This window comes from Schistocerca nitens, unplaced genomic scaffold (assembly GCF_023898315.1).
Source record: "Schistocerca nitens isolate TAMUIC-IGC-003100 unplaced genomic scaffold, iqSchNite1.1 HiC_scaffold_468, whole genome shotgun sequence".
Taxonomy (NCBI): Eukaryota; Metazoa; Arthropoda; class Insecta; order Orthoptera; family Acrididae; genus Schistocerca; species Schistocerca nitens.
This window is the reverse complement of record NW_026046001.1, coordinates 7830316-7846360: the sequence shown is the minus strand read 5'-3', so window position 1 is coordinate 7846360 and position 16045 is coordinate 7830316.

The window sequence follows — 16045 nt, the reverse complement described above, 5'->3', positions numbered from 1 at the left end:
CAGCCGTTTCTGCGCAGCCGTTTCTGCGCAGCCGTTCCTGCGCTGCTGTTTCTGCGCAGCTGTTTCTGCGAAGCTGTTTCTGCGCAGCTGTTTCTGCGCAGCTGTTCCTGCGCAGCTGTTTCTGCGCAGCTGTTCCTGCGCAGCTGTTCCTGCGCAGCTGTTCCTGCGCAGCTGTTCCTGCGCAGCTGTTCCTGCGCAGCTGTTCCTGCGCACCTGTTTTTGCGCACCTGTTTTTGCGCACCTGTTCCTGCGCACCTGTTCCTGCGCAGCTGTTCCTGCGCAGCTGTTCCTGCGCAGCTGTTCCTGCGCAGCTGTTCCCGCGCACCTGTTCCCGCGCACCTGTTCTCGCGCAGCTGTTCTCGCGCAGCCGTTTCCGCGCAGCCGTTTCCGCGCAGCCGTTTCCGCGCAGCCGCTTCCGCGCAGCCGCTTCTGCGCAGCCGTCTCCGCGCAGCTGTTTCTGATTTTCTGATGAGACTTCACTGCAACAGCATGGGTGACGAACTCCGTACGCGCGCGTGGTCTAGAGATCCTACCACGCGCGTACGGGATTCAACTTTACATGTTCAACTGCCCAAAAAACATTGAACATGGAGGTACGCTCCTGTAACCAGAGGCTATAGAGTGTTTCTGCGCCGCTGTTTCTGCGCCGCTGTTTCTGCGCCGCTGTTTCTGCGCAGCTGTTTCTGCGCAGCTGTTTCTGCGCAGCTGTTTCTGCGCAGCTGTTTCTGCGCAGCTGTTTCTGCGCAGCTGTTTATGCGCAGCTGTTTCTGCGCAGCTGTTTCTGCGCAGCTGTTTCTGCGCAGCTGTCTCTGCGCAGCTGTTTCTGCGCAGCTGTCTCTGCGCAGCTGTTTCTGCGCAGCTGTTTCTGCGCAGCTGTTTCTGCGCAGCTGTTTCTGCGCAGCTGTTTCTGCGCAGCTGTTTCTGCGTAGCTGTTCCTGCGCAGCTGTTTCTGCGCAGCTGTTTCTGCGCAGCTGTTTCTGCGCAGCTGTTTCTGCGCAGCTGTTCCTGCGCAGCTGTTCCTGCGCAGCTGTTTCTGCGCAGCTGTTTCTGCGCAGCTGTTTCTGCGCAGCTGTTCCTGCGCAGCTGTTCCTGCGCAGCTGTTTCTGCGCAGCTGTTTCTGCGCAGCTGTTCCTGCGCAGCTGTTTCTGCGCCGCTGTTTCTGCGCCGCTGTTTCTGCGCAGCTGTTTCTGCGCAGCTGTTTCTGCGCAGCTGTTTCTTCGCATCTGTTTCTGCGCAGCTGTTTCTGCGCAGCTGTTTCTGTGCAGCTGTTTCTGCGCAGCTGTTTCTGCGCAACTGTTTCTGCGCAGCTGTTTCTGCGCAGCTGTTTCTGCGCAGCTGTATCTGCGCAGCTGTCTCTGCGCAGCTGTCTCTGCGCAGCTGTTTCTGCGGAGCTGTTTCTGCGCAGCTGTTTCTGCGCAGCTGTTTCTGTGCAGCTGTTTCTGCGCAGCTGTTTCTGCGCAGCTGTTTCTGCGCAGCTGTTCCTGCGCAGCTGTTCCTGCGCACCTGTTCCTGCGCAGCTGTTCCTGCGCAGCTGTTCCTGCGCAGCTGTTCCTGCGCAGCTGTTCCTGCGCAGCTGTTCCTGCGCAGCTGTTCCTGCGCAGCTGTTCCTGCGCACCTGCTCCTGCGCACCTGTTCCTGCGCAGCTGTTCCTGCGCACCTGTTCCTCCGCACCTGTTCCTGCGCACCTGTTCCTGCGCACCTGTTCCTGTGCAGCTGTTCCTGCGCAGCTGTTCCTGCGCAGCTGTTCCTGCGCAGCTGTTCCTGCGCAGCTGCTCCTGCGCAGCTGTTTCTGCGCAGCTGTTTCTGCGCAGCTGTTTCTGCGCCGCTGTTTCTGCGCCGCTGTTTCTGCGCCGCTGTTTCTGCGCAGCTGTTTCTGCAGCTGTTTCTGCGCAGCTGTTTCTGCGCAGCTGTTTCTGCGCAGCTGTTGCTGCGCAGCTGTTCCTGCGCAGCTGTTCCTGCGCAGCTGTTCCTGCGCAGCTGTTTCTGCGCAGCTGTTCCTGCGCAGCTGTTCCTGCGCAGCTGTTCCTGCGCAGCTGTTCCTGCGCAGCTGTTCCTGCGCAGCTGTTCCTGCGCAGCTGTTTCTGCGCACCTGTTTCTGCGCAGCTGTTCCTGCGCAGCTGTTCCTGCGCAGCTGTTTCTGCGCAGCTGTTTCTGCGCAGCTGTTCCTGCGCAGCTGTTTCTGTGCAGCTGTTTCTGCGCAGCTGTTTCTGCGCAGCTGTTTCTGCGCAGCTGTTTCTGCGCAGCTCTTTCTGCGCAGCTGTATCTGCGCAGCTGTTTCTGCGCAGCTGTATCTGCGCAGCTGTATCTGCGCAGCTGTATCTGCGCAGCTGTATCTGCGCAGCTGTTTCTGCGCAGCTGTTTCTGCGCAGCTGTTTCTGCGCCCTGTTTCTGCGCAGCTGTTTCTACGCAGCTGTTTCTGCGCAGCTGTTTCTGCGCAGCTGCTTCTGCGCAGCTGCTTCTGCGCAGCTGTTTCTGCGCAGCTGTTTCTGCGCAGCTGTTTCTGCGCAGCTGTTTCTGCGCAGCTGTTTCTGCGCAGCTGTTTCTGCGCAGCCGTTTCTGCGCAGCCGTTTCTGCGCTGCCGTTTCTGCGCAGCCGTTTCTGCGCAGCCGTTTCTGCGCAGCCGTTTCTGCGCAGCCGTTTCTGCGCAGCCGTTTCTGCGCAGCCGTTTCTGCGCAGCCGTTTCTGCGCAGCCGTTTCTGCGCAGCCGTTTCTGCGCATACGTTTCTGCGCAGCCGTTTCTGCGCAGCCGTTTCTGCGCAGCCGTTTCTGCGCAGCCGCTTCTGCGCAGCCGCTTCTGCGCAGCCGCTTCTGCGCAGCCGCTTCTGCGCAGCCGTTTCCGCGCAGCCGCTTCCGCGCAGCCGCTTCCGCGCAGCCGCTTCCGCGCAGCCGCTTCTGCGCAGCCGCTTCTGCGCAGCCGCTTCTGCGCAGCCGCTTCTGCGCAGCCGCTTCTGCGCAGCCGCTTCTGCGCAGCTGTTTCTGCGCAGCTGTTTCTGCGCAGCTGCATCTGCGCAGCTGTTTCTGCGCAGCTGCTTCTGCGCAGCTGCTTCTGCGCAGCTGCTGCTGCGCAGCCGTTTCTGCGCAGCCGTTTCTGCGCAGCCGTTTCTGCGCAGCCGTTTCTGCGCAGCCGCTTCTGCGCAGCCGCTTCTGCGCAGCCGCTTCTGCGCAGCCGCTTCTGCGCAGCCGCTTCTGCGCAGCCGCTTCTGCGCAGCCGCTTCTGCGCAGCCGCTTCTGCGCAGCCGCTTCTGCGCCGCCGCTTCTGCGCAGCCGCTTCTGCGCAGCCGCTTCTGCGCAGCCGCTTCTGCGCAGCCGCTTGTGCGCAGCCGCTTCTGCGCAGCCGCTTCTGCGCAGCCGCTTCTGCGCAGCCGCTTCTGCGCAGCCGTTTCTGCGCAGCCGTATCTGCGCAGCCGTTTCTGCGCAGCCGTTTCTGCGCAGCCGTTTCTGCGCAGCCGTTTCTGCGCAGCCGTTTCTGCGCAGCCGTTTCTGCGCAGCCGCTTCTGCGCAGCCGCTTCTGCGCAGCCGCTTCTGCGCAGCCGCTTCTGCGCAGCCGCTTCTGCGCAGCCGCTTCTGCGCAGCCGCTTCTGCGCAGCCGCTTCTGCGCAGCCGTTTCTGCGCAGCCGTTTCTGCGCAGCCGCTTCTGCGCAGCCGCTTCTGCGCAGCCGCTTCTGCGCAGCCGCTTCTGCGCAGCCGCTTCTGCGCAGCCGCTTCTGCGCAGCCGCTTCTGCGCAGCCGCTTCTGCGCAGCTGTTCCTGCGCAGCCGCTTCTGCGCAGCTGTTTCTGATTTTCTGATGAGACTTCACTGCAACAGCATGGGTGACGAACTCCGTACGCGCGCGTGGTCTAGAGATCCTACCACGCGCGTACGGGATTCAACTTTACATGTTCAACTGCCCAAAAAACATTGAACATGGAGGTACGCTCCTGTAACCGGAGGCTATAGAGTGTTTCTGCGCCGCTGTTTCTGCGCCGCTGTTTCTGCGCAGCTGTTTCTGCGCAGCTGTTTCTGCGCAGCTGTTCCTGCGCAGCTGTTCCTGCGCAGCTGTTCCTGCGCAGCTGTTCCTGCGCAGCTGTTCCTGCGCAGCTGTTCCTGCGCAGCTGTTTCTGCGCAGCTGTTTCTGCGCAGCTGTTTCTGCGCAGCTGTTTCAGCGCAGCTGTATCTGCGCAGCTGTATCTGCGCAGCTGTTTCTGCGCAGCTGTTTCTGCGCAGCTGCTTCTGCGCAGCTGCTTCTGCGCAGCTGCTTCTGCGCAGCTGCTTCTGCGCAGCTGCTTCTGCGCAGCTGTTTCTGCGCAGCTGTTCCTGCGCAGCTGTTTCTGCGCAGCTGTTCCTGCGCAGCTGTTTCTGCGCAGCTGTTTCTGCGCAGCTTTTTCTGCGCAGCTGTTCCTGCGCAGCTGTTACTGCGCAGCTGTTTCTGCGCAGCTGTTCCTGCGCAGCTGTTTCTGCGAAGCTGTTTCTGCGCAGCTGTTTCTGCGCAGCTGTTTCTGCGCAGCTGTTTCTGCGCAGCTGTTCCTGCGCAGCTGTTTCTGCGCAGCTGTTCCTGCGTAGCTGTTTCTGCGCAGCAGTTTCTGCGCAGCAGTTTCTGCGCAGCAGTTTCTGCGCAGCTGTTCCTGCGCAGCTGTTCCTGCGCAGCTGTTCCTGCGCAGCTGTTTCTGCGCAGCTGTTTCTGCGCAGCTGTTCCTGCGCAGCTGTTCCTGCGCAGCTGTTTCTGCGCAGCTGTTTCTGCGCAGCTGTTCCTGCGCAGCTGTTCCTGCGCAGCTGTTCCTGCGCAGCTGTTCCTGCGCAGCTGCTCCTGTGCAGCTGTACCTGCGCAGCTGTTCCTGCGCAGCTGTTCCTGCGCAGCTGTTCCTGCGCAGCTGTTTCTGCGCAGCTGTTCCTGCGCAGCTGTACCTGCGCAGCTGTTCCTGCGCAGCTGTTCCTGCGCAGCTGTTCCTGCGCAGCTGTTCCTGCGCAGCTGTTCCTGCGCAGCTGTTCCTGCGCAGCTGTTCCTGCGCAGCTGTTCCTGCGCAGCTGTTCCTGCGCAGCTGTTCCTGCGCAGCTGTTTCTGCGCAGCTGTTCCTGCGCAGCTGTTCCTGCGCAGCCGTTCCTGCGCAGCCGTTTCTGCGCAGCCGTTTCTGCGCAGCCGCTTCTGCGCAGCCGCTTCTGCGCAGCCGCTTCTGCGCAGCCGCTTCTGCGCAGCCGCTTCTGCGTAGCCGCTTCTGCGCAGCCGCTTCTGCGCAGCCGCTTCTGCGCAGCCGCTTGTGCGCAGCCGCTTCTGCGCAGCCGCTTCTGCGCAGCCGCTTCTGCGCAGCCGCTTCTGCGCAGCCGTTTCTGCGCAGCCGTTTCTGCGCAGCCGTTTCTGCGCAGCCGCTTCTGCGCAGCCGCTTCTGCGCAGCCGCTTCTGCGCAGCCGCTTCTGCGCAGCCGCTTCTGCGCAGCCGCTTCTGCGCAGCCGCTTCTGCGCAGCCGCTTCTGCGCAGCCGCTTCTGCGCAGCCGCTTCTGCGCAGCCGCTTCTGCGCAGCCGCTTCTGCGCAGCCGCTTCTGCGCAGCCGCTTCTGCGCAGCCGCTTCTGCGCAGCTGTTCCTGCGCAGCCGCTTCTGCGCAGCTGTTTCTGATTTTCTGATGAGACTCCACTGCAACAGCATGGGTGACGAACTCCGTACGCGCGCGTGGTCTAGAGATCCTACCACGCGCGTACGGGATTCAACTTTACATGTTCAACTGCCCAAAAAACATTGAACATGGAGGTACGCTCCTGTAACCGGAGGCTATAGAGTGTTTCTGCGCCGCTGTTTCTGCGCCGCTGTTTCTGCGCAGCTGTTTCTGCGCAGCTGTTCCTGCGCAGCTGTTCCTGCGCAGCTGTTCCTGCGCAGCTGTTCCTGCGCAGCTGTTCCTGCGCAGCTGTTCCTGCGCAGCTGTTCCTGCGCAGCTGTTCCTGCGCAGCTGTTCCTGCGCAGCTGTTCCTGCGCAGCTGTTCCTGCGCAGCTGTTTCTGCGCAGCTGTTCCTGCGCAGCTGTTCCTGCGCAGCTGTTTCTGCGCAGCTGTTTCTGCGCAGCTGTTCCTGCGCAGCTGTTTCTGCGCAGCTGTTTCTGCGCAGCTGTTTCTGCGCAGCTATTTCTGCGCAGCTGTATCTGCGCAGCTGTATCTGCGCAGCTGTTTCTGCGCAGCTGTTTCTGCGCAGCTGTATCTGCGCAGCTGTATCTGCGCAGCTGTTTCTGCGCAGCTGTTTCTGCGCAGCTGTTTCTGCGCACTGTTTCTGCGCAGCTGTTTCTGCGCAGCTGTTTCTGCGCAGCTGTTTCTGCGCAGCTGCTTCTGCGCAGCTGTTTCTGCGCAGCTGCTTCTGCGCAGCTGTTTCTGCGCAGCTGCTTCTGCGCAGCTGCTTCTGCGCAGCTGTTTCTGCGCAGTCGTTTCTGCGCAGCCGTTTCTGCGCAGCCGTTTCTGCGCAGCCGTTTCTGCGCAGCCGTTTCTGCGCAGCCGTTTCTGCGCAGCCGTTCCTGCGCAGCCGTTTCTGCGCAGCCGTTTCTGCGCAGCCGTTTCTGCGCAGCCGCTTCTGCGCAGCCGCTTCTGCGCAGCCGCTTCTGCGCAGCCGCTTCTGCGCAGCCGCTTCTGCGCAGCCGCTTCTGCGCAGCCGCTTCTGCGCAGCCGCTTCTGCGCAGCCGCTTCTGCGCAGCCGCTTCTGCGCAGCCGCTTCTGCGCAGCCGCTTCTGCGCAGCCGCTTCTGCGCAGCCGCTTCTGCGCAGCCGCTTCTGCGCAGCCGTTCCTGCGAAGCCGTTCCTGCGCAGCCGTTCCTGCGCAGCCGTTCCTGCGCAGCCGTTCCTGCGCAGCCGTTCCTGCGCAGCCGTTCCTGCGCAGCCGTATCTGCGCAGCCGTTTCTGCGCAGCCGTTTCTGCGCAGCCGTTTCTGCGCAGCCGCTTCTGCGCAGCCGCTTCTGCGCAGCCGCTTCTGCGCAGCCGCTTCTGCGCAGCCGCTTCTGCGCAGCCGCTTCTGCGCAGCCGCTTCTGCGCAGCCGCTTCTGCGCAGCCGCTTCTGCGCAGCCGCTTCTGCGCAGCCGTTTCTGCGCAGCCGTTTCTGCGCAGCCGTTTCTGCGCAGCCGTTACTGCGCAGCCGTTTCTGCGCAGCCGCTTCTGCGCAGCCGCTTCTGCGCAGCCGCTACTGCGCAGCCGCTACTGCGCAGCCGCTTCTGCGCAGCCGCTTCTGCGCAGCCGCTTCTGCGCAGCCGCTTCTGCGCAGCCGCTTCTGCGCAGCCGCTTCTGCGCAGCCGCTTCTGCGCAGCCGCTTCTGCGCAGCCGCTTCTGCGCAGCCGCTTCTGCGCAGCCGCTTCTGCGCAGCCGCTTCTGCGCAGCCGCTTCTGCGCAGCCGCTTCTGCGCAGCCGCTTCTGCGCAGCCGCTTCTGCGCAGCCGCTTCTGCGCAGCCGCTTATGCGCAGCTGTTCCTGCGCAGCCGTTCCTGCGCAGCCGTTTCTGCGAAGCCGTTTCTGCGCAGCCGCTTCTGCGCAGCTGTTTCTGATTTTCTGATGAGACTTCACTGCAACAGCATGGGTGACGAACTCCGTACGCGCGCGTGGTCTAGAGATCCTACCACGTGCGTACGGGATTTAACTTTACATGTTCAACTGCCCAAAAAACATTGAACATGGAGGTACGCTCCTGTAACCGGAGGCTATAGAGTGTTTCTGCGCCGCTGTTTCTGCGCCGCTGTTTCTGCGCCGCTGTTTCTGCGCAGCTGTTTCTGCAGCTGTTTCTGCGCAGCTGTTTCTGCGCAGCTGTTTCTGCGCAGCTGTTGCTGCGCAGCTGTTCCTGCGCAGCTGTTCCTGCGCAGCTGTTCCTGCGCAGCTGTTTCTGCGCAGCTGTTCCTGCGCAGCTGTTCCTGCGCAGCTGTTCCTGCGCAGCTGTTCCTGCGCAGCTGTTTCTGCGCAGCTGTTTCTGCGCACCTGTTTCTGCGCAGCTGTTCCTGCGCAGCTGTTCCTGCGCAGCTGTTTCTGCGCAGCTGTTTCTGCGCAGCTGTTCCTGCGCAGCTGTTTCTGCGCAGCTGTTTCTGCGCAGCTGTTTCTGCGCAGCTGTTTCTGCGCAGCTGTTTCTGCGCAGCTGTTTCTGCGCAGCTCTTTCTGCGCAGCTGTATCTGCGCAGCTGTTTCTGCGCAGCTGTATCTGCGCAGCTGTATCTGCGCAGCTGTATCTGCGCAGCTGTATCTGCGCAGCTGTTTCTGCGCAGCTGTTTCTGCGCAGCTGTTTCTGCGCCCTGTTTCTGCGCAGCTGTTTCTGCGCAGCTGTTTCTGCGCAGCTGTTTCTGCGCAGCTGCTTCTGCGCAGCTGCTTCTGCGCAGCTGTTTCTGCGCAGCTGTTTCTGCGCAGCTGTTTCTGCGCAGCTGTTTCTGCGCAGCTGTTTCTGCGCAGCTGTTTCTGCGCAGCCGTTTCTGCGCAGCCGTTTCTGCGCTGCCGTTTCTGCGCAGCCGTTTCTGCGCAGCCGTTTCTGCGCAGCCGTTTCTGCGCAGCCGTTTCTGCGCAGCCGTTTCTGCGCAGCCGTTTCTGCGCAGCCGTTTCTGCGCAGCCGTTTCTGCGCAGCCGTTTCTGCGCATACGTTTCTGCGCAGCCGTTTCTGCGCAGCCGTTTCTGCGCAGCCGTTTCTGCGCAGCCGTTTCTGCGCAGCCGTTTCTGCGCAGCCGCTTCTGCGCAGCCGCTTCTGCGCAGCCGCTTCTGCGCAGCCGCTTCTGCGCAGCCGTTTCCGCGCAGCCGCTTCCGCGCAGCCGCTTCCGCGCAGCCGCTTCTGCGCAGCCGCTTCTGCGCAGCCGCTTCTGCGCAGCCGCTTCTGCGCAGCCGCTTCTGCGCAGCCGCTTCTGCGCAGCCGCTTCTGCGCAGCCGCTTCTGCGCAGCTGTTTCTGCGCAGCTGTTTCTGCGCAGCTGCATCTGCGCAGCTGTTTCTGCGCAGCTGCTTCTGCGCAGCTGCTTCTGCGCAGCTGCTGCTGCGCAGCCGTTTCTGCGCAGCCGTTTCTGCGCAGCCGTTTCTGCGCAGCCGTTTCTGCGCAGCCGCTTCTGCGCAGCCGCTTCTGCGCAGCCGCTTCTGCGCAGCCGCTTCTGCGCAGCCGCTTCTGCGCAGCCGCTTCTGCGCAGCCGCTTCTGCGCAGCCGCTTCTGCGCAGCCGCTTCTGCGCCGCCGCTTCTGCGCAGCCGCTTCTGCGCAGCCGCTTCTGCGCAGCCGCTTCTGCGCAGCCGCTTGTGCGCAGCCGCTTCTGCGCAGCCGCTTCTGCGCAGCCGCTTCTGCGCAGCCGCTTCTGCGCAGCCGTTTCTGCGCAGCCGTATCTGCGCAGCCGTTTCTGCGCAGCCGTTTCTGCGCAGCCGTTTCTGCGCAGCCGTTTCTGCGCAGCCGTTTCTGCGCAGCCGTTTCTGCGCAGCCGCTTCTGCGCAGCCGCTTCTGCGCAGCCGCTTCTGCGCAGCCGCTTCTGCGCAGCCGCTTCTGCGCAGCCGCTTCTGCGCAGCCGCTTCTGCGCAGCCGTTTCTGCGCAGCCGTTTCTGCGCAGCCGCTTCTGCGCAGCCGCTTCTGCGCAGCCGCTTCTGCGCAGCCGCTTCTGCGCAGCCGCTTCTGCGCAGCCGCTTCTGCGCAGCCGCTTCTGCGCAGCCGCTTCTGCGCAGCTGTTCCTGCGCAGCCGCTTCTGCGCAGCTGTTTCTGATTTTCTGATGAGACTTCACTGCAACAGCATGGGTGACGAACTCCGTACGCGCGCGTGGTCTAGAGATCCTACCACGCGCGTACGGGATTCAACTTTACATGTTCAACTGCCCAAAAAACATTGAACATGGAGGTACGCTCCTGTAACCGGAGGCTATAGAGTGTTTCTGCGCCGCTGTTTCTGCGCCGCTGTTTCTGCGCAGCTGTTTCTGCGCAGCTGTTTCTGCGCAGCTGTTCCTGCGCAGCTGTTCCTGCGCAGCTGTTCCTGCGCAGCTGTTCCTGCGCAGCTGTTCCTGCGCAGCTGTTCCTGCGCAGCTGTTTCTGCGCAGCTGTTTCTGCGCAGCTGTTTCTGCGCAGCTGTTTCAGCGCAGCTGTATCTGCGCAGCTGTATCTGCGCAGCTGTTTCTGCGCAGCTGTTTCTGCGCAGCTGCTTCTGCGCAGCTGCTTCTGCGCAGCTGCTTCTGCGCAGCTGCTTCTGCGCAGCTGCTTCTGCGCAGCTGTTTCTGCGCAGCTGTTCCTGCGCAGCTGTTTCTGCGCAGCTGTTCCTGCGCAGCTGTTTCTGCGCAGCTGTTTCTGCGCAGCTTTTTCTGCGCAGCTGTTCCTGCGCAGCTGTTACTGCGCAGCTGTTTCTGCGCAGCTGTTCCTGCGCAGCTGTTTCTGCGAAGCTGTTTCTGCGCAGCTGTTTCTGCGCAGCTGTTTCTGCGCAGCTGTTTCTGCGCAGCTGTTCCTGCGCAGCTGTTTCTGCGCAGCTGTTCCTGCGCAGCTGTTCCTGCGCAGCTGTTCCTGCGCAGCTGTTCCTGCGCAGCTGTTTCTGCGCAGCTGTTTCTGCGCAGCTGTTCCTGCGCAGCTGTTTCTGCGCAGCTGTTTCTGCGCAGCTGTTCCTGCGCAGCTGTTTCTGCGCAGCTGTTTCTGCGCAGCTGTTCCTGCGCAGCTGTTCCTGCGCAGCTGTTCCTGCGCAGCTGTTCCTGCGCAGCTGTTCCTGCGCTGCTGTTCCTGCGCAGCTGTTTCTGCGCAGCTGTTCCTGCGCAGCTGTTTCTGCGCAGCTGTTCCTGCGCAGCTGTTTCTGCGCAGCTGTTCCTGCGCAGCTGTTCCTGCGCAGCTGTTCCTGCGCAGCTGTTCCTGCGCAGCTGTACCTGCGCAGCTGTTCCTGCGCAGCTGTTCCTGCGCAGCTGTTCCTGCGCAGCTGTTCCTGCGCAGCTGTTTCTGCGCAGCTGTTCCTGCGCAGCTGTTCCTGCGCAGCTGTACCTGCGCAGCTGTTCCTGCGCAGCTGTTCCTGCGCAGCTGTTCCTGCGCAGCTGTTCCTGCGCAGCTGTTCCTGCGCAGCTGTTCCTGCGCAGCTGTTCCTGCGCAGCTGTTCCTGCGCAGCTGTTCCTGCGCAGCTGTTTCTGCGCAGCTGTTTCTGCGCAGCTGTTTCTGCGCAGCTGTTTCTGCGCAGCTGTATCTGCGCAGCTGTATCTGCGCAGCTGTTTCTGCGCAGCTGTTTCTGCGCAGCTGCTTCTGCGCAGCTGCTTCTGCGCAGCTGCTTCTGCGCAGCTGCTTCTGCGCAGCTGCTTCTGCGCAGCTGCTTCTGCGCAGCTGCTTCTGCGCAGCTGTTTCTGCGCAGCTGTTTCTGCGCAGCCGTTTCTGCGCAGCCTTTTCTGCGCAGCCGTTTCTGCGCAGCCGTTTCTGCGCAGCCGTTTCTGCGCAGCAGTTTCTGCGCAGCCGTTTCTGCGCAGCCGTTTCTGCGCAGCCGTTTCTGCGCAGCCGTTCCAGCGCAGCCGTTTCTGCGAAGCTGTTTCTGCGCAGCTGTTTCTGCGCAGCTGTTTCTGTGCAGCTGTTTCTGCGCAGCTGTTCCTGCGCAGCTGTTCCTGCGCAGCTGTTCCTGCGCAGCTGTTCCTGCGCAGCTGTTCCTGCGCACCTGTTCCTGCGCACCTGTTTTTGCGCACCTGTTCCTGCGCAGCTGTTCCTGCGCAGCTGTTCCCGCGCAGCTGTTCCCGCGCAGCTGTTCCCGCGCACCTGTTCTCGCGCAGCTGTTCTCGCGCAGCCGTTTCCGCGCAGCCGTTTCCGCGCAGCCGTTTCCGCGCAGCCGCTTCCGCGCAGCCGCTTCTGCGCAGCCGTTTCTGCGCAGCCGTTTCTGCGCAGCCGTTTCTGCGCAGCCGTTTCTGCGCAGCCGTTTCTGCGCAGCCGTTTCTGCGCAGCCGTTTCTGCGCAGCCGTTCCTGCGCTGCTGTTTCTGCGCAGCTGTTTCTGCGAAGCTGTTTCTGCGCAGCTGTTTCTGCGCAGCTGTTTCTGCGCAGCTGTTTCTGCGCAGCTGTTTCTGCGCAGCTTTTCCTGCGCAGCTGTTCCTGCGCAGCTGTTTCTGCGCAGCTGTTCCTGCGCAGCTGTTCCTGCGCAGCTGTTCCTGCGCAGCTGTTCCTGCGCAGCTGTTCCTGCGCAGCTGTTCCTGCGCACCTGTTTTTGCGCACCTGTTTTTGCGCACCTGTTCCTGCGCAGCTGTTCCTGCGCAGCTGTTCCTGCGCAGCTGTTCCCGCGCACCTGTTCCCGCGCACCTGTTCTCGCGCAGCTGTTCTCGCGCAGCCGTTTCCGCGCAGCCGTTTCCGCGCAGCCGTTTCCGCGCAGCCGCTTCCGCGCAGCCGCTTCTGCGCAGCCGTCTCCGCGCAGCTGTTTCTGATTTTCTGATGAGACTTCACTGCAACAGCATGGGTGACGAACTCCGTACGCGCGCGTGGTCTAGAGATCCTACCACGCGCGTACGGGATTCAACTTTACATGTTCAACTGCCCAAAAAACATTGAACATGGAGGTACGCTCCTGTAACCAGAGGCTATAGAGTGTTTCTGCGCCGCTGTTTCTGCGCCGCTGTATCTGCGCCGCTGTTTCTGCGCAGCTGTTTCTGCGCAGCTGTTTCTGCGCAGCTGTTTCTGCGCAGCTGTTTCTGCGCAGCTGTTTCTGCACAGCTGTTTCTGCGCAGCTGTTTCTGCGCAGCTGTCTCTGCGCAGCTGTTTCTGCGCAGCTGTCTCTGCGCAGCTGTTTCTGCGCAGCTGTTTCTGCGCAGCTGTTTCTGCGCAGCTGTTTCTGCGCAGCTGTTTCTGCGCAGCTGTTTCTGCGCAGCTGTTTCTGCGTAGCTGTTCCTGCGCAGCTGTTCCTGCGCAGCTGTTTCTGCGCAGCTGTTTCTGCGCAGCTGTTTCTGCGCAGCTGTTCCTGCGCAGCTGTTCCTGCGCAGCTGTTTCTGCGCAGCTGTTTCTGCGCAGCTGTTTCTGCGCAGCTGTTTCTGCGCAGCTGTATCTGCGCAGCTGTATCTGCGCAGCTGTTTCTGCGCAGCTGTTTCTGCGCAGCTGCTTCTGCGCAGCTGCTTCTGCGCAGCTGCTTCTGCGCAGCTGCTTCTGCGCAGCTGCTTCTGCGCAGCTGCTTCTGCGCAGCTGCTTCTGCGCAGCTGTTTCTGCGCAGCTGTTTCTGCGCAGCCGTTTCTGCGCAGCCTTTTCTGCGCAGCCGTTTCTGCGCAGCCGTTTCTGCGCAGCCGTTTCTGCGCAGCCGTTTCTGCGCAGCCGTTTCTGCGCAGCCGTTTCTGCGCAGCCGTTTCTGCGCAGCCGTTCCAGCGCAGCCGTTTCTGCGAAGCTGTTTCTGCGCAGCTGTTTCTGCGCAGCTGTTTCTGTGCAGCTGTTTCTGCGCAGCTGTTCCTGCGCAGCTGTTCCTGCGCAGCTGTTCCTGCGCAGCTGTTCCTGCGCAGCTGTTCCTGCGCACCTGTTCCTGCGCACCTGTTTTTGCGCACCTGTTCCTGCGCAGCTGTTCCTGCGCAGCTGTTCCCGCGCAGCTGTTCCCGCGCAGCTGTTCCCGCGCACCTGTTCTCGCGCAGCTGTTCTCGCGCAGCCGTTTCCGCGCAGCCGTTTCCGCGCAGCCGTTTCCGCGCAGCCGCTTCCGCGCAGCCGCTTCTGCGCAGCCGTTTCTGCGCAGCCGTTTCTGCGCAGCCGTTTCTGCGCAGCCGTTTCTGCGCAGCCGTTTCTGCGCAGCCGTTTCTGCGCAGCCGTTTCTGCGCAGCCGTTCCTGCGCTGCTGTTTCTGCGCAGCTGTTTCTGCGAAGCTGTTTCTGCGCAGCTGTTTCTGCGCAGCTGTTTCTGCGCAGCTGTTTCTGCGCAGCTGTTTCTGCGCAGCTGTTCCTGCGCAGCTGTTCCTGCGCAGCTGTTTCTGCGCAGCTGTTCCTGCGCAGCTGTTCCTGCGCAGCTGTTCCTGCGCAGCTGTTCCTGCGCAGCTGTTCCTGCGCACCTGTTTTTGCGCACCTGTTTTTGCGCACCTGTTCCTGCGCAGCTGTTCCTGCGCAGCTGTTCCTGCGCAGCTGTTCCCGCGCACCTGTTCCCGCGCACCTGTTCTCGCGCAGCTGTTCTCGCGCAGCCGTTTCCGCGCAGCCGTTTCCGCGCAGCCGTTTCCGCGCAGCCGCTTCCGCGCAGCCGCTTCTGCGCAGCCGTCTCCGCGCAGCTGTTTCTGATTTTCTGATGAGACTTCACTGCAACAGCATGGGTGACGAACTCCGTACGCGCGCGTGGTCTAGAGATCCTACCACGCGCGTACGGGATTCAACTTTACATGTTCAACTGCCCAAAAAACATTGAACATGGAGGTACGCTCCTGTAACCAGAGGCTATAGAGTGTTTCTGCGCCGCTGTTTCTGCGCCGCTGTATCTGCGCCGCTGTTTCTGCGCAGCTGTTTCTGCGCAGCTGTTTCTGCGCAGCTGTTTCTGCGCAGCTGTTTCTGCGCAGCTGTTTCTGCACAGCTGTTTCTGCGCAGCTGTTTCTGCGCAGCTGTCTCTGCGCAGCTGTTTCTGCGCAGCTGTCTCTGCGCAGCTGTTTCTGCGCAGCTGTTTCTGCGCAGCTGTTTCTGCGCAGCTGTTTCTGCGCAGCTGTTTCTGCGCAGCTGTTTCTGCGCAGCTGTTTCTGCGTAGCTGTTCCTGCGCAGCTGTTTCTGCGCAGCTGTTTCTGCGCAGCTGTTTCTGCGCAGCTGTTTCTGCGCAGCTGTTCCTGCGCAGCTGTTCCTGCGCAGCTGTTTCTGCGCAGCTGTTTCTGCGCAGCTGTTTCTGCGCAGCTGTTCCTGCGCAGCTGTTCCTGCGCAGCTGTTTCTGCGCAGCTGTTTCTGCGCAGCTGTTCCTGCGCAGCTGTTTCTGCGCCGCTGTTTCTGCGCCGCTGTTTCTGCGCAGCTGTTTCTGCGCAGCTGTTTCTGCGCAGCTGTTTCTTCGCATCTGTTTCTGCGCAGCTGTTTCTGCGCAGCTGTTTCTGCGCAGCTGTTTCTGCGCAGCTGTTTCTGCGCAGCTGTTTCTGCGCAGCTGTTTCTGCGCTGCTGTTTCTGCGCAGCTGTTTCTGCGCAGCTGTATCTGCGCAGCTGTCTCTGCGCAGCTGTTCCTGCGCAGCTGTTTCTGCGCCGCTGTTTCTGCGCCGCTGTTTCTGCGCAGCTGTTTCTGCGCAGCTGTTTCTGTGCAGCTGTTTCTTCGCATCTGTTTCTGCGCAGCTGTTTCTGCGCAGCTGTTTCTGCGCAGCTGTTTCTGCGCAGCTGTTTCTGCGCAGCTGTTTCTGCGCAGCTGTTTCTGCGCTGCTGTTTCTGCGCAGCTGTTTCTGCGCAGCTGTATCTGCGCAGCTGTCTCTGCGCAGCTGTCTCTGCGCAGCTGTTTCTGCGGAGCTGTTTCTGCGCAGCTGTTTCTGCGCAGCTGTTTCTGCGCAGCTGTTTCTGCGCAGCTGTTTCTGCGCAGCTGTTTCTGCGCAGCTGTTTCTGCGCAGCTGTTTCTGCGCAGCTGTTCCTGCGCACCTGTTCCTGCGCAGCTGTTCCTGCGCAGCTGTTCCTGCGCAGCTGTTCCTGCGCAGCTGTTCCTGCGCACCTGCTCCTGCGCACCTGTTCCTGCGCAGCTGTTCCTGCGCACCTGTTCCTCCGCACCTGTTCCTGCGCACCTGTTCCTGCGCACCTGTTCCTGCGCAGCTGTTCCTGCGCAGCTGTTCCTGCGCAGCTGCTCCTGCGCAGCTGTTTCTGCGCAGCTGTTTCTGCGCAGCTGTTTCTGCGCAGCTGTTTCTGCGCAGCTGTTTCTGCGCAGCTGTTTCTGCGCAGCTGTTTCTGCGCAGCTGTTTCTGCGCAGCTGTTTCTGCGCAGCTGTTTCTGCGCAGCTGTTCCTGCGCAGCTGTTTCTGCGCAGCTGTTTCTGCGCAGCTGTTTCTGCGCAGCTGTTCCTGCGCAGCTGTTCCTGCGCAGCTGTTTCTGCGCAGCTGTTTCTGCGCAGCTGTTTCTGCGAAGCTGTTTCTGCGCAGCTGTTTCTGCGCAGCTGTTTCTGCGCAGCTGTTCCAGCGCAGCTGTTTCTGCGCAGTTGTTTCTGCGCAGTTGTTCCTGCGCAGCTGCTCCTGCGCAGTTGTACCTGCGCAGCTGTTCTTGCGCAGCTGTTCCTGCGCAGCTGTTCCTGCGCAGCTGTT